Source organism: Bubalus kerabau, chromosome 21 (genome assembly GCF_029407905.1).
Source record: "Bubalus kerabau isolate K-KA32 ecotype Philippines breed swamp buffalo chromosome 21, PCC_UOA_SB_1v2, whole genome shotgun sequence".
Classification (NCBI taxonomy): domain Eukaryota; kingdom Metazoa; phylum Chordata; class Mammalia; order Artiodactyla; family Bovidae; genus Bubalus; species Bubalus kerabau.
In genome coordinates, this window is record NC_073644.1 from 40,342,876 (window position 1) to 40,369,796 (window position 26,921).

General features: G+C 46.4%; 1 protein-coding gene and 1 long non-coding RNA gene across 5 annotated transcripts in view; one reads left to right on the forward strand and one right to left on the reverse strand.

Moving 5' to 3' along the window:
- LPIN2 (lipin 2) overlaps nucleotides 1-26,921 on the reverse strand; it is a 375,312-nt gene that overhangs the window by 66,452 nt on the left and 281,939 nt on the right. Inside the window, exon 1 of one of the 4 annotated variants that reach the window (XM_055559217.1) lies at nucleotides 16,215-16,233. The exons of 2 other annotated variants lie outside the window; for them this stretch is intronic. The gene's annotated coding sequence lies outside the window, so the exon portion shown is untranslated. Of the gene's footprint in view, nucleotides 1-9,348; nucleotides 9,482-16,214; nucleotides 16,234-26,921 lie in introns of those variants that run through there. One more of the 4 variants, XM_055559216.1, reaches the window with a different exon arrangement.
- On the forward strand, nucleotides 2,568-4,327 carry LOC129635975 (uncharacterized). Its single transcript, XR_008706567.1, has 3 exons — nucleotides 2,568-2,700; nucleotides 2,897-3,148; nucleotides 3,887-4,327. It is a non-coding gene; the product is annotated as an uncharacterized LOC129635975 (long non-coding RNA).

Consider the following 26,921-nt stretch of genomic DNA (forward strand, 5'->3'; position numbering starts at 1 on the left):
TATCTAAAATTAAACCCTGCAATGTCTGGGCACAGGGAGGATCCAAGAAAGCACAAAGGCATCTGAAAGCAGCAACGTTAGAAGAAAAGTACCCCTCCTATAAGTATACAGCAACTACCAAAACAAAAAACAAGCCTGACGTTTTGTTACAATCTATTTCTCTTACAGACTCAACACACTTTATGAGACTCTCTAAGGAAGAGAATATTTACTTTGTGTAAAAATCACTAGCCTTTGCAACAAATTAGTTTTACTAACGCTTTTAATGTATATTTCAATCACAAAACTTCTGGATGTGCAAAGAAATCAGCAAATAAAGGGAATATAAGCTAAACATTCATGACAAACTGTGTAATACATCAGTATTGACTTTGAAACCATACGAGAAAACACAATACTGGCAACCCAGCATTCTTCTCTAGTATTTTTAACTCTGAGTTACACTCTGGAGCTAGCCGTTTGCAACCATTCTCTCTGATCTATACAACTTCTGTGTAGATAGGTTTGCTTTATCCTTGTACTTTACAGTTGAAGAAATACAGGCTCAGAGGGAGCTAATTTTTTTTAAGTGCCAAATCCAGGTTCAAACCCCAATCCACTTACTGAAACCTTAAGATGTCTCCATAGTAACTTCTAGGACATAACACAATTTGGAATTCAAATTTGATGTGCTAGGTATTTTTAAAATCTCAAATAAAATAAATCTAAAAGAATAAGATATCTAGGAATAAATGTAGCCAAGGAGGTGAATACTTGCATATTTAAAAACCACAAAACATTGCTAAAAGAAATCTAAAGTGACTAAAGTAAATAGAATAAGTAAATAGAATTTAAAGTGACTAAACAGCCTCGCGTTCATGGCTACAAAGACTTAACACTGCTGAGATGTCAATACTACCCAAAGCCACCTATAGATTCAAATCAATCTTATCAAAACCCCAACAGACCTTTTTTTTGCTGAAATACAAAGTCTATCCTCAAATTGACATAGAATTGCAAGGGGCCAAAACAACCTTTAAGAAGAACAACAAAGTTCCCGATTCCAAATCTTGTCATAAAGCCACAGTAATCAACACGATGTGGTACTGGCATAAAGATAAACAGAGAGACCAACAGAACAGAAGCCAGCATCCAGAAACACACCCAAACATCCAAGGCCAATTGCTTTTGACAAGGGTGCCAATTCTATTCAACGGGGAAAGAACAGTCTCTTCAACACATGGTGTAGAGACAGTCCCAGCTCCAGAGCCTGTCTATGTAACCACATTGTAGGTGTCTAATTCACATATACAGAAGACCTATTGTGTAAGACACTTCTTACAAAATAACTAGCTCAAAACAGATCAAAGACCTAAATATAGGTGGTAAAACCATGAAACTCAATGATTCTTAGATATAATACCAAAAACATGAGTAATGAAAGATAAATTGCATTCCATCAAAATTTAAAACTTTTTTCCCCTGCATCAAAGGACTTGATCAAGAAAGTGAAATGACAAACTACAGAATGGGAGAAAATACCTGCAAATCACATATCTAGTAACAGTTCCATGTCCACAGTATGGAAAGAACTTTTGTACAACTCAACAACATAAAGGCAACCCTATCAAAGTATCAGCAAAAGACCTGCACAAGTATCTCTCTGAAGATACACAAATGGCCAGTTGAGTACATGAAAGATGCTTACCATGGTTAATCATTAAAGAAATGCAAACAAAACCACAAAGAAATACCACTTCATACTTACTGATGGCCATTTTCAAAACACCAAACAGAAAAGCCTTGCGGAGGCAGGAAAACCTTGCCAGTGTGTAGAGGGAGCAGCATCTCTTACCCGCCCTCCGCCCCCAACTCACCACATGATGTCAGTGGCCATCTCCCCAGCCAAGACAACCAAACATGTCTCCCCCATATCTGAGTGTCCCCTGCGAGCAAAATCCTTCCAGTTGAGAGCCATGGTTTATCTAGATCGCATGTGGCCCTGTATTTCTGCGCTGGTTCTGGTCAGGCACACAGCCTGGGCTCTGAATTCAGGCAGTCTTGAATGACGGCTCCACCACTTCCAGAGTTCCCTGACACGTAGCCATCCCGAGCTTCAGTCTGACCAGAGCCCCCCACGACCCCTCCCCTCCACGGAGCTGGGCTCACAGCGGTGTTCACCAGGGAGCACTCTGTCCAGAGTTCAAGGAGTTCAGAGTCCTGGTAACTGAGCAGGACCCTGTAGGGCCTTCCAGGGACAGACCCCCTCCCCATATCCTCTGCTGCAGCTCCTCTGTGAAGTGCCTAGATAACAGTATCTGATGTTTCAACACAACATTTCCTGACTTGTTTTACAGATGCTAAAACCTCCACCAAATGGAAGAAATTAACCACCTGAGGCCCGTGAGCAAACAGCCCCCAGACCTACTGGAGCCTAAGGACTGACAATGTAAACCATGCTGTCACCACACCATCAGCCAATCAGAGAACGGCGCACCAGCTGGGACACCCTTCCCTCTCCTTGCCTTTAAAGATGCTTTACCGAAAGCCACGGGGAGTTCAGGTGTTTTGAGCATGAGCTGCCCTGGACTCCCTGCTTGGTGCCCTGAATAAACACTGCCTTTCCTTCAGCACAACCTGGTGTCGGGAGATGGACTTTACTGTGAGAGGGTGAGCAGACCTAAGTTTGGTTCAGCAACAGCAGCACATGGAAACTACGAGGTACTCAACAAGTCCTAGTCTTCTTCCTTCAATAAGAAACAATATACAGACCGGCAGCAACCTATAATGGTTTGGCTTGTGAATTTTTAACTTCACAATGGTTCAACTTACGACTTTTCAGCTTTATAATGGTGCGAAAGCAATATGCATTCAGCAGAAACCTTACTTTGCATTCTGAATTTTGATCTTTTCCCAGGCTAGGGATCTGCCCACTCTGCAATCCTCTCCCGTGCTGGGCAGAGGCGGCCCGGCTCCCAGCCAGCCGCCCAGTCACGAGGGCCAATGACGATACACTTACAGCCATCCTGCACCCAGCCCACCATTCTGTTCCTCACTTTCAGGACAGCAATCCGTCACATGAGACAGTCAGCACTTCATGACAGGACAGGTTCTGTCAGTTGGTCCTGCCCAACTCTAGGCTAATGGAGGTGTTCTGAGCATGTTTAAGGTAGGCTGGGCTATGATGCATGGCAGGAGGAGGGTATATTAAATGTATTTTCGATTTAGGATGCTTTCAACTTAGGATGAGTTCATCAGGATGTAACCCTATTCTTAAGTAGAGGAAGATCTGTATTGAAAAGACCTGGGTCACACAGGAGCCTAACAGGTGATATCAGGCTAGGACCCCTGCCGTCAAGGAGCCCACTGTTCACTGAGGGACACAGCAAAATAAACAAGTGACCTATGACTTAACTCCCACTTCAGTCAATCGCTCTTCTTAGCTCTCATTTTAGCTTCCCAAACCATTTCCCGCTCCCTGAGGCCCACCCAAGTGAGGTCTACCCTTCAGCCAATTTGTGCAAATAGTATGTGAGTCTTAACTCAGAGATTCCAGCCCCAAAGAGCCAAATTAGGGCTGACCTGGGTCAGAAGAGCCCAAGAAGTGTAGGCAAAGGTCTTCAGGTAAAAAGGCTAGATCCAGCTACTCCCAGACCTGCACCCCCCCACCCCCGCCCTGCACCCCCATCCACCCTAGACTGGCCTCCCCAAGCAACAGGAAGACATCTTCCCCACGCATTCCCTTCTTCCAAGTTTTGGTGTAAAACCGCTTAGTCACCCTGACACGTGACCTAACTACTTAACGTGAATACTCTCCTTGAATCACCACTGAGGGGTACACAATAAACCAATCCTATTTTTGTACCCCTGTCCAGCACGTTATTAATTTTTTCTTCTTTAAATTTAGGTGTTACACAGGATAAAAGCCCGTGTCACTACTATGCAGTCACAACTCATCAGCAGTACAAAAGCAGCTGTGATTCCCTTCTCTCTCTCGCCTCAGCCACCAGGTTTGCTCCGAATGACTTCTGGCTCTTTTCATAAACCTAACCTACCTTGAAGGGTAAAGATCTTCCACCACTGAGCATGAAGAGATGTATTTCAAGACTGAAAGCCACTTTAAAAGGATGAAGTGTTCCCAAATGTGTGAGAATGACCGAGTCCCCGACATGCAGATACTGCCCCTGGACCGCATGGGCTCTTCCTCACATTCCTTCACAGACACACTGTTTGCAGGAGTATGAACAGATTCCTTATCAGCCATTTGTAATGGGAGTACAAAACTAAGCACTTGAGGTAATTAAAGCTTATGGGTAAATTTTAGATCTTATTAATAACATACGCATCTGTTACTTAAACGTCAGTGTTTTTCATTATGAATAATGTCCACCAGTGATCACCACCCACCAGTCCCCCCTCAGTGGGCACTGGGGGCTGTTCTCATCCCAGGACAGTATGTACGTACATGTCTATGCAGCAGGTTTCACACACACACAGTATGTGTATATATCTACGCAGCAAGTTTCTCACACACACACACACACCCGCAGAACAACAGAACCACATTCCACCTCCCCACCCTACCATCTGGTTTCACAGAGACCTTGCCCCAGGCACCAAGTTCCATACATTTTCCAGGAATGCCAAAGCTGAGTGTAAACCACTGCATGAGAGGTGATGGTTTCAACACTTCACGAATATGCACAGTTCATTTTTGAAGCTTGTATTTCTCTAACTTAAATGGAAACGAGTATTAGGGAGGTTAAAGCTACAGCCCTGGCCATCATCAGAATGCCGAGCCCTTGTGTGGGAATGGATCTCACCTGGTTTCAGAGAGCCGCGATGCGTTCCAGTGCCACAACCCTAGTTAGAAGGTGACTTCTGCCGCATAAACAATTAGACCAGCCTCTCTCACTGCCTCAATCACCTTTCAGTGACTCCTGCGGTGGAGAGGAGGGTTTTCCTCATGACTTGCAGCACAACAATTAAACGATCAAGAAAAAAAACAAGCACCAACCCATCAGCTTAGTTAACTAATGTCATGACTGTGGCCAGGAGGCCTCAGCTCCTGTAACACAGATAGCCGCAGGTCCCCTGCGTTTCACTCTCAGGCATGCAGCCCCTGGTATCTCAGAGGAAGTCGCTCAGATCAGGAAGCACAAATTCACCACTTCCTCCTCTTCTTTCTGGAACCACCTGGGGACTGTCAGACAGCACGTGGCGATCAGGAGGCTGGGAGGCAGGGCCGTGGACTCCCGGGCAGCCACCCAGCTCCGGCATCCCAGGCTGCAGCTGCAGAAGGCCCAGGGAAACCTGGAAGGGCCTTCCAGCTAGGCCAGTGCAAACAGGACTTGAATTTCACGTCCTGCTTGACTGTGCACTGTGCCTACCAGGGCCCCAGGGGAGTTTTCAGACATGTCAGGAGGGGCCATCCCTCTCGGGGCTCTGGGTGGACAGAGAGAGCAGCTGCAGCCAGCGCCCCCTCCTCCCCGGCCCTGCCCCGGGGAACAGGAGCTCCTTCACAGACAGAGAGGATTCCCAAGAGCAACAGTGGGTCAGTGAAGCAGCGTTTGTAATGTTGGAAAACAAAGCTTGTTTCCCACATAAATCTGTTTAAAAGCAGCATCTACTTGGACGTGCTGTTCAATGTTCAATTCTGAGCTAGGATCAAGCAGTGAACTGGGCAGACCAGGCACCTGCCCGCACAGCACCTACACTGTAACGCTAAGGAGAGAGAGAGGCAAAGACAAAGACAACGCTAGACCAGGATAACTACTATGAAGGAGGTCAAAGGGCGCAGGCAGGCAGGAATGGAGCGGGTGACTTTAGGTGAAAGCCGCACCCGAGAGACAAACAGCACAACGAACCCGGGGGACAGAGCACAGGACTGTGACTACCTAACATGCGGGACAGACTTTGATCTACTCTCCCAGGGTCTGCAGCTGCTCTTTCTTTAGGCATTCTGCCAACCTTCAAATTACTGTAGAATCAAGGCCAGAGTCGAAATGAGGTGACTCAGATGCTAAGTTATAAAACATTCAGGAAACCAGTGGAAATTTTTAGCAGTCACAGACTCTGAACAAAAATCTCCAAGTGCAATCAAAAAATTGCTTCCTGAGAGTGGTTTTCTGATCTTCAGTGAAGACAGATGTGACTAAAAGCATCTCTTAAGAGGTTACAATAACAGGACACGCTATTGACACAGAGGGTGTTACCTGGTCAGCATTCCCTCTTGAAACTCATTCTTCTGGGCTGAACTGCGGGCCCAGGGTAAGTCGATGTTCGAACCCTTAACACATCACAACGCCACCTTATCTGGACGCAGGATCTTTAAAGAGGTTAACTGAGCTAAAATGCGGTCGTCAGGATGGGCCCTAAACGAATGGCTGGCTCCCTGATGCCAAGGGGAGCCCTGGACAAAGAGAGACACACACAGACACGCACACCCGGGGAGAAGGCCACGAGAACCCAAGGAAGAGAGCACGCGGCCCGCCCACAAGAAATGCCGAGGCTGGTGCCTAACAAGAGAGGTGGCCCTGGAGGACCCAGGCCTGCTGACACCGCGACCTCGGACCCACGGCCTCCAGAACTTTGAGACAGCACGTTTCTGGGTTTAAGTCATCATTTGTGGCACTTTGTGACGGCAGCCCTAGCAAAGGAATCCACTCACCAGGTCAACAGGAAGAAATACAAGAGGAGTAACTGGCAAGTACAAAAAGTGTGGTTAGAGGATGTGGAAGGCACGCTTTTGAAAGATGAAAGATGGATGCAGGAAAAAAACAAGGAGGATCACACAGTCAGAAAGTGCTCAGAAGCCCTCCTTGGTGGAGAGATGTCAGAAACCACGACAACTCCCAAGAAAATTTCCAAGACAAAACCATGATTTTCCAAACTGAATGTTCCCACGGGTGCCTGCAGACAGGAGGGGCAGCACCCACCTCCCAGTTCCAGAGGAGGCGGTCACGACGGGAGGGGCCCTTGACCTCCAGCAGCCCTTCCTGCACCTGCCCACCGGGAGGGCAGGCCCGAGGCAGGCAAGGGTCATGGGGACCCAGTCGAGGGGTCCGGAGCTCTGTCGGAAGCTGGGGGCCTGACACACTTGCCAACACAGCAACTAACTCCAGAGAAGACAAAGACTGGAACTGCTGGAGAAACAGGATCCTTGCACAGGCTTGGCTCTGAACCGTATTCAGTCATGAAAACATAAACATCGAGTATTGAGAAAATAAATTATAAAATGTTGGGAGGATGGAAGGAAACGTGTGTAAGGAGGGTTATACAGGAGATGAATCTTCACCTCGCACACCAGGAAGTCACTTTCTCTGAGAAAGCCTCCAATCAGAAAAACCAAGCTATCCAGGGGCAAGCAGCGCGCGTGCACACACGTACCCAAGTCCCACACAAAACAGGCAGAAGAGTTGAAAGGAGTTGCTTTCAGGAAGCAGTGATCAAGAGTGAGGAAGAGTATTCAAAGTACTATTTGAATTTGCAAACTACATATAAATATACATATACACACATATACTTTAAAATGTCTTAAGATGGAGAGATTTATTATGTGATGCAGCCTTATAAAAAAGAATCTTGTTTACCGGAAGGCAATCTACTAGAGAAAAGAGAAATAAACACCAAGTGCATAGGAGCACCATGAGGTTTTGTTTTGTTTGGCTTTTAATTAGGAGAAGCTCTTTTCCAACTCTCAGCATCAGCCCTGGTGGTCCATTTGAGATTTAGGTACTTTTCATTAACAAGACCAAACAAATGAACCAGGAAACTTAAATACAGCAGAGTTCCTATTATGTTATCCAGATGATTTGCGTCGGGTAGGGAAATGTCCTAACACAGAAACAAAAAGGTACAAGTTGCTCAGTCATGTCTGACCCTTTGTAACCCCATGGACTGTATGTATTCCATCAGTCTCCTCTGTCCATGGAATTCTCCAGGCAAGAATACAGGAGTGGGTAGCCATTCCATTCTCGAGGGGATCTTCCCAACCAAGGGATCGAACCCAGGTCTCTCACATTGCAGGCAGATTCTTTACTATCTGAGCCACCTAGGAAGCCCTACACAGAAGCCCTTTCCCATTTGATGGCAAGGACATCAGCAAAAGATTCAGCCAGCAGTTTACCAGGATGACATTCAGCAGGTGGGGGGGGGGGGGAATGATCAGCTACCATAGCAATACAGGTATATTAGTATTTTTCAACTAGCAGAGAATAAAACTACACATAGTTTTATAATCTAAGTAAATTTTTTATGAAAATGATTGAAACCTGCAGAAAAATGGCAACTACTTAGAGACTAGTTATAAAGCAGTCAGCAACAGAACTTGAATTATGCGTTCATCTGCAGTATATACACCAAGTACAGACGACAGCTCTGGTTTGCAGATACAAAGACAAGCCTCTCCCTACAGCCTGGACACGATGCACACAGCCAGAGCGAAAACGACAGCAAACGTCCCAAGGCTTACACTTGTAAATGTACGTAGTACATAAAGTATATACAAAACTGCTGACTTACAAAAGCATATTTCCTATTTTGACACTATAAAGATTAAAGTTTCTGGGTCAAGGAAGAAATTTTAAGCACAGGAAGCAATCATATTTCTGAGACATAAACATCTTTCAACCAAACATCATATTCTCGTGCTAAAAATACAAGCACAGAGGTCTCTCTGATTCTTCCTTGGCTCCCTTTCAACCCATCCCCATCCAGCTTCACAAAGAAGCAGACTTAACTCCCCGACAAGACTGCAAGCTGCTTCAGGGCAAGGGGGGTGTTCTGCTGCCTTCTGGCCCTTTGCCCTAGTCTAGTCAGAGCTCCCAGTCCACCACCCTGCCTCGGTCCTGGGGTGGATCGAGGCTCTGACATTTAACACACATCATCCTCCAAACCTGAGAACCAGCCCAGTTGTATAGGTATTGTTGTCTCCACATTATAGATGAGACAACTGAGTCAACTTAAGGCCAAAAGTGTATTTCAGAACATGGAAATTCCTGAAGGTCTATGAATGTATTTACTTAATGGGAAGTTCCCCTGTACTGAAGAGCTGATAAATCCCAAATTGTTAATTTATTCACAAGTAAGGAAAACACCATTACAACTCCATTAGAATCTTTCTGCAGATGGAGTTGGCAAGTTGAGTCAAACGATACAGTGAAGAAAGCACCAATTAAGAAACCCTCAAACTCAACAGCATCAGGGGTCTCAGCAGCTGCCCCCACAGGAGGGGAGAGGCTACGGTGCGGAGGAGACAGCTGGAAGCCCCATCCAGCTTGGCCACGTTGGACTCGGGGCCGAGACCCTCAATGCAGTCCCAGGTAACGGGGAGTCACAGAGGACGCGCAAGTCGACAGTCCAGAGTACCTGGGAAGATCCCTGAGGAAGGGAGCTTCTTGGATTCTGACAAACGATGTCTCCAGAAGTCCAGCTGAGCCCAGTTCTCCTTCTCGACACTAAACAGAATCAGCGTCCTCGGGGACTCAGCTGAGACCAATACTCGGCCAGCGTTTAGGGGCCGTGTTTTAAACGCTCCATCCCGACTCAGCCCAGCGATGCGCTCGTGCCGGGGGAGGCAGGCAGAGGCACCTGGCATCACACAGTCCCGCTGATTCCAGCGCGGTTCCAGGCCCATGGCCTCCGGGGTTCTCTCCCTGGCACTTCTTGCCTTTGCACCGTTGGCTTTCACACATAAATGCCTCAGAGAAACCCAAGGCGCCTACACAGCAGGTGCTAGCCTTCTAGCAATTGATAGACGCTGACATTAAGAATTAGTTCTCCAGTGTTACCTAATCAAGTCAAAACAAAGCCCGAAAACTGGCTCCAGCCTGTCGAGCAGACACAGGTGAATTCTTACGGTCCTTGGGCAGAGCGGTGGTGATGGGGTGAGGGCAGCACCGCCCCTGCACAGCTGCCAGCCTTTGGCAAAGCTCTTCCAGCCTCACCATCTTTACCTAGAAAATGGGACTATTATCTCCACCTCCCAGAGTCGTCATGACTCTTGAGATAATTTGTGTGAACCACAACGCCTTGCCCTAAGAAGTGTTCAATCATGTAACTGCAATGATGATGACAAGGTCTTACAAACATTAAGCACCTCCTAGAAACATGGAGTGTTCCTAAAAGTAGACATCAGCACCATTTTGCAGACGGAGAGCCTCAGTGGATGGAGCAGCTATCTTTTAAAGACCCCCAAATTCCAAATTCTTACTTTTCAAATAACATTACTTAGGCAAGTTTTTTGAACTGGTTGAGCCAGGTCAACAAAAGATCAGTTCTTTCTCAAAAAGCACTAATGTTTTTAGTTATAAAACGGAAACTTTCTCTCTTAAATGATGCTTCCCTAAATAAGTCCTGCTTGTGTGTAGTTCTTATCTAAAAAGATGTTATGATTATTTTTCTTGTTCAGTCGCTAAGTCGTGTCTGATTCTTTGCAACCCCATGGACTGTAGCATGCCAGGCTTCCTGTCCTCCACTATCTCCCAGAGTCTGCTCAAGTTCATGCCCATTGGGTTGGTTATGGCTATTAATGTGACTCAAAATTCATCCAAAAATGTTGAAATTTTAAAGAAATACGTGGGAAGAGTCTTGGAAAGTCTTACAAAGAAAAACATAATTACACGTAGACTCCTGATGAGGCAAAAGTATATTCACACAGAATCTTGAAACAAAATGTATGTCCCCTAGGGGTCTCCTCTAAGCCCAAGCACTCCCTGACTTACGCTGGGTTCGGAAAAGACATCAGTTTACGAGGGTCACAGGTCTACGACCCACCCATCAGAGGAAGTACCACTTCATACCAGGGAGCAGCAATTCAGAGTACTTAGTTCACATGAACTGTCTGATGGGTTTCACTGTCTCCCAGTTGATAACTATACAAAATCATACAATAAGATTAACAGATGAGTTTATATTGAAGAGCTTCTACCTTTCAAGGGCCTTTCAGAATGAATGAAACTGCACGTCTCTACCACAGCAGGACACACCTAGCTTATCAGGAGCAAAAAACGTCACATCACCACTAAATGAAGAGATGAGAACCACCCTGACCACCACACACTGCCTCTTATTCAGAGGCAGGAGAAAGGCTCAGGTAGATTTCAATTCCAGATTAACCAATGAACTTCTTTACATTTATGATCCTTTCTCTATAAAAAGGAAAACATCTTAGTAAAGACTGGAAAACATCTTACAAAAGATTGAAAAACAGGATAATATCACCCCTTCCATTATGTTTCAGAAATAGGTAAATGCATACATTCAGCCACTGAAGACATTACTTGGTGCCACACACCCGTCTTCCTTCCTGCGAGAAAGTCACTAGTCCCAGCTTCAGAGTTTCTGAAGGAGGTTTCCCCTGCCCTCAGCATCTCCTCTTCATCTACAATTACTTAATCATACTCACCAAAACCAAGTCACTTCTAAACCTAGGTACTGGTTCCTCTTCTCTTTGAAATATTAGTGTCTTTAATCGTGTTTCTTAAACTTTTCAAATCCACGTTCCTTTGCACTCCCTATAATGTTACATAAAATATACAACAACTAAATTAACAAATGACCAAAAAAGGTAAAAATCAAGACAACTGGAAAGAGCGCAAAAGGTGGCCTGCAGGTACTAGGTGGCACCACCACCTGGGCACCCTGGATCTGATGCCTTCCATACATCAACCCGTGAAGACCTGTCCCTTCCTCTCTCCCCCCTTCACAGAGACTTGTAAACCTACAGATCTTGTCCCCATGACCGGTCCCCAATGGTGCCCCTGTTTAAAAGTTCCTTCCCTCTTCAAACTGTCTTTTCTCTAGAATACAACAAGCCTTTACATCTGGCTTCTTATTCCATCCAACAGTTCACCTCTCCTCTACTCCCTTTGGTTCAGTATTTACAGAGCAAAGGGGGCAGACTGGCCACAGGGAGTGTCTGAAAACTAAGGCAACAGTTGTTGTTTCCTCTGACCCTGGTGAGCAGCTAGAGGAAAGCCATAGATGACTTGAGAGCAAACACAAAGCAGCCTAGAACAAACGAAAAAGCAACTGTATCACCACATGCAAAGGGCATGCCTCCCTGCAGCTGATGGCAATCAAGGGAAGTGAGTCTAGAGGATTAAATGTTCAGGCAGGTGGAGATGGTTGGGAGGAAATTGAGAGAGGAGAAATTCAGATTTGCTAAAACAGACGAGAAGGACCATTCTAGATTTTTGAGTAGGAAAGATGGAAAAAATGCTAGAAGCTGAAAACAATTTAGAATTTACAAACCACTCTGAATTTTACTTATACTCTCAAAGCGTTAGTCTCTCAGTCGTGTCCAACTCTCTGCAACCCCATGGACTGTAGGCCCTGAGGCACCTCTGTCCATGAGATTTCCAGACAAGAATACTGGAGTGGGTTGGCATTCCCTTCTCCAGGGGATCTTCCTGACACAGGGATGGAACCTGGGTCTCCTGTATTGCAGGCAGATTCTTATACTCTGCCTGGGTGAAACAAAAATCAGTTGACACAGTTCAGACAAACTTACATATTACAAAACAATCAAGGGAATTAGTATAGAAAATAAATAAGGATATGAAATGAAATAAAGCCAACAGACTCAGTTACTGTTCATAAGATTAATGACAGAAGACTTTATCTAAACTGTTCACATATGCCAAGAAAGTCAGATAAAGGCAATTCACCAGCTACCAGGGCAAGGCGAGCAGTGCTCTCCTGGGAGCCTATGCTTCTCCTCCGAAGAAGCAGGGAAGTCTTACTTGGATAGTTCATGTTGAAAGTATGCAGATAACTGCAGATACACACAACACTGCATAATAAAGTTCTAAATGCAAACAGGACAAAAACTGGCCACGCATTCCAAATGGCTTTCTAAAAGATCACCTTCTAGTCCCAGCCCCTGAACATGTATGTAGTCTCTCAAATCATATATATTTGATATAAACAGTCTAAAAATAATTTTAAAAGCACCCCCCACCCACCCCGGACAGTTCAGTTGGTAAAAAATCTGTCTGCAATGCAGGAGATCCTGGTTCGATTCCTGGGTTGGGAATATCTGCTGGAGAAGGGATAGGCTACCCACTCCAGTATTCTTGGGCTTCCCTTGTGGGCTCAGCTGGTAAAGAATCTGCCTGCAATGCAGGACACCCGGGTTTGACCCCTGGGTTGGGAAGATCCCCTGGAGAAGGGAATGGCTACCCACTCCAGTATTCTGGCCTGGAGAATTCCATGGACTATTCAGTCCATGGGGTCAAAAAGAGGTGGACATGACTAAGCGAGTTTCACTTTCCACCTAACAGTCATATAAACCCCTCCTTGGGGTTTGGCCACACCCTCCTGGTACGGACCTGAGATGAAGGCAGGGAAAGGGGCTGATGCTGTGGCCAAGGAGCCTTGCTTTACCAGGTGAATGCATTCTGGCTCCTTTCTTCATTTCTTTCTACCAATTTTAACACCAGTCTAACTGACAAACAGCATCATCGCAATTTAGCACTCAAAGTCTTCAGAGGAAAAAAGATTCTAAACTATAATCAGTGAAGCAAACAAGATTGTACAATATAATTTATCATCATTTAATTCCAAAGGTCACACTACGGGGCTTTATCTTGCATCGCAGCACCATTTATCTCCTAACAGATTTTCTTTTCCTTCTTCCCTCTAGAGGGAATGGATACTTAGGAGCCAAATCCCCCAGTCCCAGGGTTCCAGAGTGGGCCAGACCACCTGGACCCAGCTTCCCGCTGCCAAGGACTCAGAGATCCCAAGCAACTCTCTCTCCACTTTCACCCTGGATTATAGGACAGGACACATGTGAAGTGTCTAGCTGGAGTGACAGAGTGTAACTAAAAGACTCAAGCCCAAGGCAGGGAAGGTCGATTCCCCAAATCACCACTATTAGCCAGCAAAGCCACCAAAATGACTTACTTAAATACTTTATTACTAAGATAAAAGTCATACAGCATCCTGCTCCAGCCTGTAGTAACTATCCTCAAAGTTGCAGTAAGACAGCATTTATATAGGATTCTGCCTGCCAATGCACGAGACACAAGAGAAGGGGGTTCAATCCTTGCATTGGAAAGTACCCCTGGAGGAGGGCATAGCAACCCATTACAGTATTCTTGCCTGGAGACTCCATATGGACAGAAAAGCCTGGTGGGCTACAGCCCATGGGGTCACAGAGTCGGACACAACCGAGCATGCACGCACCGCCTACAGAAGGTGCTGCATACCACCAACCTGTGTGTTGTTTCGTCATAAAGAAGGCAAATGACAAGTCAGAGGACTCGGGCTCAGCCAGAAGGAAAACAACGTATTTCTAAATGAAGAGAAATACCACAGACCAAAACGGGCTTTCAAAATAAAGGCCCCAAATCACTGCCCAGTGATAGATGGGCAACTCAATGCGGGCACACACGTACACACACAGTGACAGCCGCTGGGGTCGGATCAAAAGGATTTAAAGGTGGGCAGACCTGTTTGAAGGGGCACTTCCTGACAGGTTGCTAAGCACCCACGGGAGGCAGCTGAATCCACCTCCTAACTAGACAAAGCTTCCAGCTGGGTGTCACCCCTGCCACCTATGAGGAAACGCGTCGAGATGAAGCAGCACAGCTGCCAACACAGAGAACCAAGCTATCTCTAAGCTCAAGTTAATGTGTAAACGCTGCAAAATGTTCACTGTAATGTACATCAGCTCACTGAACACCTCCAGCGGGGTGGGGGCTTCCCTGGCGGCTCAGCAGTCAAGAACCCACCTGCAATTCAGGAGACGTAGGTTGGATCCCTGGGTCAGGAAGATCCCCTGGAGGAGGAAATGGCAACCCACTCCAGTAATCTTGCCTGGGAAACCCCAGAGACAGAGGCTCCTGGGAGGCTACGGTCCATGGGGTCGCAAAGAGTCCGACACGACCGAGCGGCTAAGCCACCACTACCACCTCCAGTGAGTGGCATGTCCTGGACTGTGCATCCAGGGCTCACAATTCAGGAGAGCTGAATTCATTCAGGAAGTGCCGCCAGCTCTCGAGTCACTGTTACGGACACACTGTCCGCTTCTTCCTACCTTCATTCTACAGACCTCCACAGAGATGCTTCTAGAAGCCAGCCTTACCCTGGGAGCTGGCAGCTACTGGAGTCTGGCCTTCTAGGACACAGTCTAGCTTAGGAGAGAGTAAGTTACTGTGTGCAGTCAGTAACCCAAACGTGGCAACCCCCAGTGACAAGCACCTTTCACAGCCACAAGAACAACGGAGCAACCACACAGAGCCCAGCCGATCCTAATCATCTGCTTCTCACCAGTGTCTTTACTGTAGTGTCAGATGGCTATCCAATGCTCCCACTTCCAGTTCCTCCAAAACAAAGCTTCTCTAGTTGGTTCTCAACCTCGCCATCAATTACAACAGAACCTACCAGTCTCATTTCTAGCATTCTTCGGCCTTCACCATCCACCCCTGGGCCTGGAGGTGCTCCAATCTGACACATCACCCCCAACTGCACTTTGTAGCTGGAGGGAATCGGCCACCCATACAGTCCAATGCCCTTCCACCCCTGGCCTGGGGGCTTTTCACACTCGTGCCCAGGATGGCCTGAGGCTGCCGCCCCTTCAGCAGAGACGATGCTGCACTAGGGGGCCCTTCCCCTGCTGCTCCCATCTCTGCTGTACCTGCCACCCCTTCCAGTGTTACCGCAGCTGAGAACAATCAACATCAGACCATCAACATATAAGCCATCAGGGGCCCCTAAACAATTTCTAAATACTTCAAAATCTATCTCAGGACTGGCTACGTGTTGTCAAAGCTTTAGAAACTAGCCAGGGCAAGTTTCAATAACCAGTAACACTCACGAGCATCCGCACTGGGCAAAGAGCTTCAATACGGTCTGGCCTGACACCAAGGCAAGGGGCACTTTTTCAGTGTGGGGACGGGGGGAGGGGGCACTTTTTCAATCGTGCATTTTTAAATGAAACTAGCGGTTTGCTAAGTTAATTCTTAACATTTCCGAACTGTCCGAGTTCCAGCACTTTCTGAAAGGGAGGCTGATCTTTCTGGTAAAGGTTTTCCTAAAGGTTTTCTTCCAGGCCACATGCCCAGTATTCACTGGGCACAGTCTCCATCTACCCTGGCGAAGGGAGAGGTGGAGACCCGCAGGGGTCAGAAGTCGAGAGAGAAAGCCTCAGCATCCTTTGCACACGGTCGACGCAAACGGGGATGTGCGCGGGGAGGGGGTCTGGGAGGAGGAGGAGAACTACTCACACTCGGGATCCGGTCCACAGCCCCGAGGCGGAGACGCCTGGAGAACGAACGGCCACAGAGAAATAACAGCAACTTCCCTGCCGCGCCGCGATCACGTGCCGGGCCCCCTCCCCCAGGCCCGGGGGCGGGATGGAGACGCGGCCTCCGGCGGCGCTTCCCTCGCTGGGACCCGCGCGGCAGAGCGTCTCCGGGACCGCAGCTCCGCCTCCGCGCCGCAGGGCCGGGCAAGGGGGCCCGGAGTCACCCTCCGCTCGCGCGCCGGGGGCGCCGAATTTCTCCGCGTCTGCCCGCCCGCCGGGGGCGCAGGCAGGAGGCCCGGCCTGCAGCCGAGCTGGAGACGCCCCTCCCCACCACCCCCCTCACCGCTGGGAGGACCCGGCCCCGCGACCCCGCTTACCTGCGGCGACTCCGCTCCCGGCCCGCGCCGGCGCCCGGAGGGCAGGCGGCGGCCGGACGGCTTCGACGAGGACCCGCCGGGCTGAGCGCGCTCGCGGGAGGCCGAGGGGGCGGGGCCGGCCAGGGGCGCGCGCCGGGCCCGGGATCCCGCCGCCGCCGCCGCCGCTGCCTCGGGAGCCGCCTGGGCCGCAGCCGAGCCGGGCGGCCCTCATGAATGGGACGCGGCGGCGGGGCGGCGGAGCAGCGGCGGCGGGCGGACAGGCGGGCGACTCGTAGGCCCCGCCCCGCCACGTGACGACGCCGCTCCACCGCCCCCTCCCGGCCACGCGCCGCCCTCCAGCCCGCGGCCCCGCGCGCCGCGGAGCCTCCCATCTCCAGCGCGCTCGGCGGGCCCCTACCTCTGGCGGGCGTGGGGCCATCCGAACGTTACCTTTCTATAATAGTGTCTCCTGGTCCCCATGGCAACCCTGCAGCGCGTCACGAGCATCTCAGAGCCCAATTGCCCCAGAAGAATAAATATGACAGGGGCTTCCCAGGTGGCTCAGTGCAGGAGGCGCAGTATCCCTGGATCTGCAAGGTCCCCTAGAGAAGGAAGTGGAACTCCATCCACTCCAGTATTCTTGCCTGGAGACTCCCATGGATAGTCCAGGGGGTTGTAAAAGAGTCCCATGCGACTGAACACAGTAAAGGGCAAAAAAGATACAAGGCCTCGGTATTTCATAATCCACTTTCGATTACCAGTAGCACATCTGTTTGATTACTTCCCCGCGCGCGCCGCCCCCATCCCATTACACATCCCCTTTTGAAAATATACATTTAAACAAATGGATTGCTGGGGCTGGATATTATTGTTGCACACTGGCTTTTATCTCTTCGCTGCCTATGCCCTTACTGAAAGTTATGAATGGAAGTACATGTGTTCCTTCCAAATTCCATTAACTTCTCAGTATGCATCCTGTGGATGACAACTTATACAGATTTGAGGATATTGAAAAGTAGGGCATTTATATAAAGCTCCTCCCAAGCCCAGCCGCAGCTCAGTCTCTTCCCACCGACGGAGTGTGGGCTGACAGGGCTGGGACCAGGGAACCAGCTCCCTGTCTCAGGGCCCCTAGGTGGCCTCTGCAGAAGGAACCAGACAACCACTTCCTCCTCCAAGTTCCTTCTGCCTTTCTCAAGCATTCAGCCAAGCTTCACCCCATCCTTAACCAGGGCCCCACAGAAACGTAGGTGGTTTCCTTGGCCCAAGGACTCTCGAGTTTCCCTTTTGGGTGCCAGGCTTCACAAGTGGATAAAAATTTTCAAAGACAGAGGCTGGACGTTTCCCTTTGTATCTCAGAGTATTTTAATCTGCTCTGGAGAATGAAATTAAAGTGAGAAAAATAGTGGGACCCTTACTTTCTATGTTAATAGAATGGGAACAGGAATGCCTTTCTCCTGGGGTTGTCTTGAGAATCACACACCATTACACTTAAAGCAGGCTTCCCTCGTGGCTCAGTGGTAAAGAACCCACCTGCCAATGAGGAGAGGCAGCTTTGTTCCCCAACTTGGGAAGATCTCCTGGAGAAGGAAATGGCAACCCACTAACATATTTTTCCCTGGGAAATCCCATGAACTCGAGTTGCCTGGCAGGCTACAGTCCATGAGGTCGCAAAGAGTCAGGACTTAGCAACTGAGCATACAGGCATAGTAAAGTGCCTAATTTAGCTTAGTGTGGGACCTGAGTATTCTGTTACTTGTTTGCTTTTCTCCTCCCCACCGCCCCCCTACACCTTAGATTTTTCCTGTTTCTTTGAGGCCATTCTCACTGCCTTGGGAAAGAGCTTGGGAAGAAACTATCCTGTTAGGCCTCCTTCCTTTCGTCATTCAGGAAGCCCTACACATCCTCCGTCCCTCCAAACTACCTGAGGTTGGATCCCTTATCTGAGTGACAGGTTCACGCGTTTGCCATTTCCTCATTCTCTGATATTTACCTACATTACGCCACTACCTAAGCAAAACAGAGACTCATGAAATATCTGTTGCGTGATATGCCTTCATTTCCTGCCCATGACTTCTCTGCTGGCTCAGTTGGTGAAGAATCTGCCCACAAGGCAGGAGACCCAGGTTCAGGAAGATCCCTGGGAGAAGGGAATGGCAACCCACTCCAGTATTCTTGCCTGGAGAATTTCATGGAGCCTAGTGAGCTACAGTCCATGGGATTGCAAAGACTCGGACACTATTGAATTACTAACACTTATTTTCCTGCCCCTAACATCTAAGAAGAGTGCTGGGAGCCTCCATTCCCTCCCAGTCCACTGGAATGCAGGAGGAAAGAAGCACTTCTGCAGATGTCCTAGCCCCACTCCTTCCCACTTCGTGGGAGGAGCCTCACCCTCTGGTGTCCCCTGCCCCAACTCGGGACCACCCCTCCATGTGAGTGGGCTCAGGAAGCTGGAAGCCGCGGGGTGGGAGAGAAGGAGCAGGAGCCGGCTTTCTTGCCCCCCCCCCAGGCCATCAACTTATCTCCCAGCTTGGATCCCCAGCCAAGCTGGAAAGAAGAGACTGCTTTTTCACCTCTTCACAGCCTTGCTCTCGCTCCTCCTCCACCCCTGATGCTACTCATGCCAGTCACCAACAAACTTTTGGTTGCCAAATTCTGTGTACCCTTTCATACCCTCCCTCACAGCCTCAAGAGTAAGATAGTACTGAGCACGATTTCCTCCTGGAAACTCCCACATCCTTGCTCTAGCCAGAAGCCCGAAGGCCCCATGCCCGTGTTCAGAGAGTTTAGACACCTCCACCAGCCTGGCCCACTGTGACATCAAATGCAGCTCCATTGCATTTGTTTCTTCAAACCTGCTCCTCCTGAATCTCCTGTCATGGCTAATTGCACCATCATCCACGTAGTCATCCTTGCCAGAAACCTAGGAGGAGGACTTGTGTCCTTCCTCTCCCCTTCATGTCCACCACGTCTTGTCGTTTTTACTCTCCAAAGCTCTCTGTTTTGACGGGCTTCAGTCACCTCCCCAGCTGCACAACAGGAGGCCTCACCTTCTAGCCATCAGGCCCTCTCCCACAGCGTCTGAGGATTCCCTGGGGGACATATTCCAGCTGGTCTCCCTGCCCTCTGTTCCTCAACTTCTAAGCACCCTTCACCTTGAATCACAGACAAGACCCAGGCACCAGTTATTGGCAGTCCACTGCCTAGAGGAAAAAGCCCAGGTTCTCCTGCATAGCATCCAGGGCGCTCTTCTCCGTTCCTGCTCCTTCTAGCTGGCATGCTTTAGCCATCCCTTCTGCAGCAGGCTAGCTTTTAAAACATGAACATTCATTTTTCGTCAGGCATTGCCCCCTTTCTCCCCGCCCCCTCACCGAACCCCGCATGAGAATGCACCCACACATGCTGCTTGTCTCAGGGAACTTCTGGAAAGCAGAAGTTGTCTGCAGACCTTGCCTTCCTGTCCCAGATTTCCACAATCTAAACTCATCGAGGAAGCAATCTAAGTCAGGAGAGAGAGGGCCGGTGAGAAGGGGGTCTCATTGAGGGATTTTGGAAGAGAGAAAGATGGTCACTAGGATGAGGATCCAGTTTCCGCAGCCCAGAGTTGGAAGGCAGGGGGTCCTATGCCCTTCCACTGGCAGCTCCGGGGGGAGGGGATTCAGTCACAGAGAAATAACCTTGTTGTTTCCAGTTTATGCATCTCTTCTGTGAGAACACAGATTAGTTAGCATTTTCTGAGCCATCGCTGCTGAGCTTTCTAGTAATTCTAACTACAAGCCTCTGAGACAGCTGCTATTGTTAATGCCAGTTTATTGAAGAAGGGACTGAAGGCACAGAGAGGTTGAGTGACTTGCCTCGGGTCCCACAGCCAGTAAGCTGAGACCCTGACCTTCACCCCAGGCCTGCTTGACACCCCAAACCATAGTTTCAGCCAGCTTCCCACCAGCTTCTGTCTGGTGCCTCCTGTCCTACCCCAGTCTGCATCCTTTTTCTTGTGTCTCTAGTCCACCTTGCACAGATCACAACTACAGTGCTTAGTCCACACACAGTAGGCGTTCAACAAATATTTGATGAAAACGAAAAGAGGATTTCCATTTCTAGTTATATGCTCGGCTGAGTATCTGACTAACTCTTCCACTGAAAACAACAACAACAAGAATACTGGGTAAAATATTAAAAGATGTATTCTAGAAGGGATCCAAAAACTGGCAAGGAGTTAAGAAATAGTCCTAGGAGAGCGTATAAAGGCCAGAACTCAGAGCAGTAAGCAAAGGCCAAAGTCACCTTTTGCCTGGAAGGTATTTGCTGAATTGAGTGAATCCAAATATTGGTTTTTGCAGCTTTGGGAGCCTTGGGGGCAGAAGAAAACCAGAAAACCAGAGGGTCTGCTTTAAGTGGCGAGTTTAGTGGCAGACCTAATAAAGGAGGGATCCCAAGTGCAAAATCATAGAATAAGAAAAAAATGTATTTTGAAACCCACCCAGAAACCTCACTAAAATTGGTCATAGATTGAGCCATAGAGCAAGTCTCAAAAATCTGGAAAATTTCCTATCATACAGAGCATATTCTCTGACTACAATGCCATTAAGTCAAGAATCAGTTTAAAAAAAAAACTAGAAAAATCCATTTCTTTGGGTCAAAGAACAAATCCATATGAAAATGTAAGTGTTTAAATACTGTGTATCAAATATTTGATACTACGTGTGAAAACTTGAGAGAGAAAGCTAAAGAAGTAGTTAAAGTGAAATTTATAGATCTAAAAGCTTATAGTAGAAAATAGCTTTAAATGTAAAGAGCAAAAAAGTTAGAAACAGAACACAAAATATAGTTCAATAAAGCAGTAGAAAGGAAAATAAAATAAAAAAGCTGAAAATATACAATAGAAAGGACCAGTTAAGCCAAACACTGGATTTGTGAGAGACTAACACATTTTACCAGAGAAGGCAATGGCACCCCACTCTAGTACTCTTGCCTGGAAAATCCCATGGACGGAGGAGCCTGGTGGGCTGCAGTCCATGGGGTTGCTAAGAGTCGGACACGACTGAGCGACTTCACTTTCACTTTTTAATTTCATGCATTGGAGAAGGAAATGGCAACCCACTCCAGTGTTCTTGCCCGGAGAATCCCAGGGACGGGGGAGCCTGGTGGGCTACCGTCTATGGGGTCGCACAGAGTCGGACACGACTGAAGCGACTTAGCAGCAGCAGCAACACATTTTAGGGACTTCCCAGATGGCTCAGTGGCAAAGAATCTGACTGCCAAGCAAGAGAAGTGGGTTTGGTCCCTGGGTTGGAAAGATCCCCTGTAGGAAGAAGTAGAAACCTATTCCAGTATCTTGCCTGGAGAATTCCATGGACAGAGAAGCCTGGCAGGCTACAGTCCACAGGGTCTCAGAGTCAGACACAAGTTAGCAACTAAACCATCACACAACACATTTTACAAACCTCTGGTTAAAAATGATTGAGGGAAAAAGAAAAGGTACCAACAATGTGAGGAATAAACTATATTCCTATATAGTTATAATCACACATGACACAGAAAGTGAGGACAAATTTGTGAACATTTCTATGCCAATTAATTTGAAAACTTAGATGAAGTGGGAAAAATCCAAGAATTATGTTAATAAAACTGAAATAGAAAACCAGAAGGGGCTCATAACCATTCAAGTAGTTGAATCTATCGTTAAATTTTCTTCAAAGAAAAACCCAGGCTGAAACAGTTTTACCAGTGACTTCTACTGAACATTCAAGGAATAAATAATTCCAGCCTCTCACAAGCTATTCTCGAGTATGGAAAAAGAGGGATTATTTCTCAAATCATTTTATGAGGCTGGCATAACTTTACACCAAAATCTGATGAGGAGAGTGTGAGAAACAAAATTTCAGGTCAACCTCATGCATAAATATAGACAGAAAAGACACAGGCAAAATTTCAGCAATTTGAATCCAGCAAGACAATAATTATACCCGAATTGATTTACCCAAGAATACAAGGTTAATTTCAAATTAGAATAATCAATTAATGTAATTTACCACATTAAAATATTAAAGGATAAAAATCATATAATTATCTCAGTGGATGCAGACAAATTCTTTCATAAAATTCAATATCCAGGACTTCCCTGGCTGTCTAGTGGTTAAGACACTCCAGGCTTCCACTTCAGGGGGCACAGGTTTGATCCCTGATCAAGGAACTAAGATCCCACATGCCTCTTGGTGTGGCCAAATTAAATACATAAATAAATAGGAAAAGTAGAAAGCTTCAATATCCATTCAGATGAAATTCTTTGAAAACTAGGAATATTTTCCTTGATAAAAGGCATTTACGAAAACCTACAGCAAACATTATAGGTAACCATTCCCTTTAAAATGGGCAACATGATAAGTGTGTTGTCATCTCCACTTCTATTCAGTATTGTACTTAAGGTCCTAAATAGTGGAGTAGGAAAGAAAAAGAAAATATATATTAGACTAGAAAGGAAGAAATCACAATGACAGTATATATAGGAAATTTTAGCCTGCTGAAATGAATGAGAGTTGGTGATGTTTCTGGCTACAAAAGTCAACATATAAAGACCATTAGCATCTGTATATATGGTCAATAAAGAGAAATGAAACTTTTTGAAAGATGCCATACAATGTTTGCTATATTTACCTTAGACTCCTTAAGCTTTTATATTTCTATACTACTGACCATTCTTTATCAAAACCAGCATTAAAGTACAGACTGTTTCTTCAGGCCTTTAATTCCTTACCAAAGCTCCTGGATCTAGTAAAACTTGTACTAAATAAATTTGCATGCTTTTCTCCTGTGAGTCTGTCTTTGTCAGTTTAATTTTCAGACCCAGCCAGGAACCCTAGAGGGTCAAGGAGGACATTTCCCTTCCCTACAGTATCAATAAACAAGATACTTAGGAATGAATCTAATAAAGTATGTGTAAGACTTCTACAAAGAGAATTACAAAATTTCATTGAAAGGCTATGAAGAAGACCCAATTAGAGAAATATATTATTGGATAGAAAAGACCCAATCTCATAAAAATATTAATTCTTCACAAATTGATCTATAGCTTCAATGCATTTCAATTTGAAATCCCAACAGAAATCTCTTCAAGAGGCCCTTAAAGAACATAGGACTTCCCTGGTGGTCCAGTGGGGAAGAATCTGCCTGCCAATGCAGGGGACAAGGGTTTGATCCCTGGTCTGGAAAGATCTCACATGCCATGGGGCAATGAAACCAGTTTACCACAATTACTGAACCTGTGCTCTAGAGCCCAAGAGCCCCAGTTACTGAGCTGATACACCCAAGAGCCCACGCTCTGCAACAAGAAGCCCCCACACGCAGAAGCTGATGCACTGCAATTAGAAAAACCTGGGTGCAGCAATGAAGACCCAGTGCAGCCAAAAATAGAGTTCCCACAAATCAATTAAACAGCAGCAGCAACACAGAGGGAGGAATTACCCACCTATATACCAAACCTATAATAATCAGTAAGGGTGGAATAGGTTCAGGGACAGACAAACAGACCAATCAAACAAAAAGGAGAGCTCAGAAATACCCTCCCCCCCTCCCCGGCATACACAGACATGCAGTGTATGATAGAGATGGTAGTTCAGATCACTGGGGAAAGATAAACTTTTCAAAAAGTGATGAGGAGGCAGTTGGTTATCCATATAGCAAAAAGTAAATTTGAACCCCACTCTACACCACATCACCAAATCAGCTTTAGATGGATTAAAGACCTATATAAGAAAAAAAAAATGCATTAATGTCATCCTTTCAAGTATACACTTTCTTTTTCACATTTTACTATTTCTGAAATTGTGATTTTTCTTACAATCAGTGGCAAATTAGATTCAATGATATATAATATGAAACTTTTATAAGACAATATAGGAGAATACATTAACAAATTCTGGGTGAGGAGGTATTTCTTAAAAAAGAGTTCATGACCTGCATAATCAAACAAATATTCAAATCCAAAAGATACAAAGAATTGATATAAATGAATAAGTAAAAATCTAGCAATCAATAGAAAAATAAGCAAAAGAAATGAAGGGGAATTTCACAAAAGAACAAATTTAAATGGTTCAGAACCAGGGAAATGTAAATCAAATCTATGAGATAGCACTACACACTCATCAAAGTGGCTAACATTTAGAAAGTTGTTCAACGCCAACTGCTGATGCAGAGTGACCATCCAGAACTCAGACACTGCAGGTCAGATTCAAATGTATAACAGCTTTAGAAAAGCAAGTTGGTATTACCTAGACAATTGAATGTGCACATACACAAAGTCTCAGTAATTCCAATGTAGGCCTGTACCCTCGAAAAACCCTTGCACAAGTGGGCTCAAAAACACATTCCAGAATCAACAGCAGCATTGCTCACAATTGCGAAGAGGGAGAAACAATCCAAATGTCTACGAGAAGTGGACTGGATTGTTAAATTGTGGCATAATTGTACAGTAAAATACAATAGGAGTACAACATGGATGAATCTCAAAAATACAATGGTGAGGACTTCCCTGGTGGTGCAGATTCTGGTTAAGCATCTGCCTGCCAATGCAGGGGACACGGGTTCGAGCCCTGGTCCAGGAAGATTCTAAGCCTGTGCCCCACAGCTACTGAAGTCTGCGTACTCTAGAACCCGTGCTCCACAACCAGAGAAGCCACCACCACGAGAAGCCCTCACACGGCAACTAGAAAGTAGCCCTCACTTGCTGCAACTAGATAAATCCCGCTTGCAGCAACGAAGATCCAGTACAGCCAAAAATAAATAACTTTTTAAAAGATAGCTCTTAAAAAAATAAAATGTTGAGCAGAGAAGCAACAAAAGATTAAAGTATGGGGACTTCCCTGGTGGTCTAGCGGCTAGGACTCTGTGCTTCCAATGCATGGGGCCCATGTCCCATCCCTGGTCAGGGAACTAGATGCCACACGCTGCAACTAAGACCCGGCACAGACAAATAGATAAGTAACTTTGAGAAAAGAGTGATTCTATTTACTCCATTTCATACACCGGCAACTCTAGATATATGTTTTAAGGATAAAAGCACAGGTAATAAAAGTTATAGAGGAAAACAGTGAAGTGAGTAGTAGAAATATCAGGATAAACTTAAGTTTGACAGAGGAGACAGGTGCAGGTAGAGAGAGGGCCTTGGGTCGGATGTTGTGGCTTGGGTGGTGGGTCCATAGGTGTTTTTATGTATCTTTTTTTCTCAAGAAAAAAAAATTTTTAATGAAGGACAAATGAAAATGAATAGACGAATACATCTCTATGATTTTCAATGTTATTATTTGCCTACTAGCTTTGTTAAGTTTACCTTCAGCACTTGCAAGACCATCAGTATGTCTTACCACTTTCCTAAGAAGCTGCAAGGAACAGTTTGTTGTTGACAGAGTGTCGCAGCCTATTTCCCAATAAATCCTTGTAAATGAGGAGGAAGAAAAGTTATGTACATAGGCCAGAAGTGCAAAGGAAGAAGGAAAGAAGTTCTAAGAAATCACTCAAATAACCTTAACCTCCAAATCATCCCACTGAGCTTGTTTGCATTCTTTTAATCAGCGGTTATAATTCTCAGTCCTGAGAGCAAAGCCGTCTAAAGATGGACTTTCATATTTTCCCTGGCTATGTGCTGCCAGGGTCATAAAACCAGGAACTTAGGCGGCTGGTATGTCCCATCTTCTATGAGAGCAGAAATCCCCTTGTGTAAGTGGTCCTGTCTCTGCTTGGATCCATCCAGTGGGGGGCAGTTATTCATGTTGGGGGCACTCAGTCCCTGACGAGGCAGTCAGATCTGTTGTCCTCCTGGGTAGGCAGATCTATCTATGGGAGCCCTTCCTGAGGTCACCCAAAGTCATCTAGGAGAGGGAAGTGTGTTAGTCATCACGTCTGACTCTTTGTGACCGGAGGCACTATAACCCGCCAGGCTCGTCGATGGGAGTTCCCAGGCAAGAATACTGGAGTGGGTTGCCATTTCCTTCTTCAGGACTCCCCCCAAATCATTCTCTTTTTGGAGTGCCTGCCACCTTCCACAACTGGGCAGTCTAGAGAAGATGTGTCCCACAGATTCTGTGTGAGAAGGATTTGATTCTCGGCAACTTGAGATTTTTCTGCTTCCTTGTAGAACTAAGCTTTCATCAGCATGCATTTTACATTACAACGGTACTGCAATATTAACAATAACACTCTCCAACTGAAAGTCTTAATGTATCTACTTAAAAAATAATTACAATGTATAGTGGAACTATATGTAACTTTGTTCTGTATTTTTCAAGTCTCCTGTAAATGTGCTATCATACTTTCATAATTTAAAAAAGAAAAAA